The 1,159-nt window shown below is 35.4% G+C and overlaps 1 pseudogene; it reads left to right on the top strand.

Annotated features, from left to right (window-relative positions):
* Nucleotides 1–951, top strand: part of LOC107728648 (serine/threonine-protein kinase/endoribonuclease IRE1-like) — a 7,582-nt pseudogene extending 6,631 nt beyond the window's left edge.
* The last annotated feature ends 208 nt before the right edge of the window (nt 952–1,159 follow it).

The raw sequence follows: 1,159 nt of genomic DNA, 5'->3' as shown, positions 1-1,159 counted from the left end.
AATATGCATTGCTAAGAACTTCATTTGGACAACTTTAAAGATGATTTTCTCAATATTTAGATTTTTTTGCCCCCTCAGATTATCTCAGCCAAATATTGTCTCTATCCTAACAAACCATACATCAATGGAAAGCTTATTTATTCAGCTTTCAGATCATGTATAAATCTCAATTTCAAAAAATTTATACTTATGACTGGTTTTGTGGTCCAGGGTCACAAATATGTTTTCGTTGTAGTTTATGCACACATATATATTTTTTTTTTTACATAATTAAAAATTATCCACCTCACATACATTTTAGGCATATTTTACGATTTTATGCACATCTTGGAATTTCCATCCAGCTTTTTTCCCTCCAAAATTTGCATAAAAATACATGGATGGATATATGGAAACATAGCCAATGATATACAAATATATAATAAGCTTTTCACATCTCTGTTGTCTTCTTCCCTTCATAGCTGTTAAGAATGACCATCACCAGACAGAGGCTTGGGCACGATGAAGTGGGGGTCAGACATTTGGTCAGGCAGCTGGAGAAAGCAGCACTGCATGTGCGTCTTTATATGTTCAGGTTTTATGTGATTCCCATCCTCTTTTATTGCACTTCTCCAGTTTTGGTAAATAAGAACAACATATTCTTCATGATCTTATTGCGTCCTAATGATATTTTCACTATAAATACAGCTCTTTGTAAGAGCATCTACTGGTACCATTTCTTTAGTTTTTCTTTTTTTTAAGAGAGAAGAGCTTGAACACAGTCTGAAGATGCTGAGCGATGAACTGCAGGATGTAAAGGCAGAGAGGACCGTGTTTAAGGAGAAGGTCGAGCGTCTCAACCTCGAGCTGAACCACATCTTGGGTGGCCAGGAGAAGCGTATCATCGACGTGGACGCGCTCTGCATGGAGAACAAGTCAGGTAGTCTTAATGCAGATCTTCATTATGTTTAATGCTGTGCTTCTCAACCGTTTTGACTCCAAGGCCACTCCATTGTCCACAACTATTTTTTAAGTCCTTCACATTCAGGCTACATTTCCTGAGTTTTGTTTTCAGAAAATTTTTTTTTTTTTAAATGTACACAGATTAGGATTATCCATAGGTTAACATAAAAAATAAGTAACTAATAATTAGAAAAAATACAATTGAAATAAGTTTCAG

This window comes from Sinocyclocheilus rhinocerous, unplaced genomic scaffold (assembly GCF_001515625.1).
Source record: "Sinocyclocheilus rhinocerous isolate Xijiao unplaced genomic scaffold, SAMN03320098_v1.1 scaffold547, whole genome shotgun sequence".
Classification (NCBI taxonomy): Eukaryota; Metazoa; Chordata; class Actinopteri; order Cypriniformes; family Cyprinidae; genus Sinocyclocheilus; species Sinocyclocheilus rhinocerous.
This window is presented reverse-complemented; position numbering and strand designations above follow the sequence as displayed.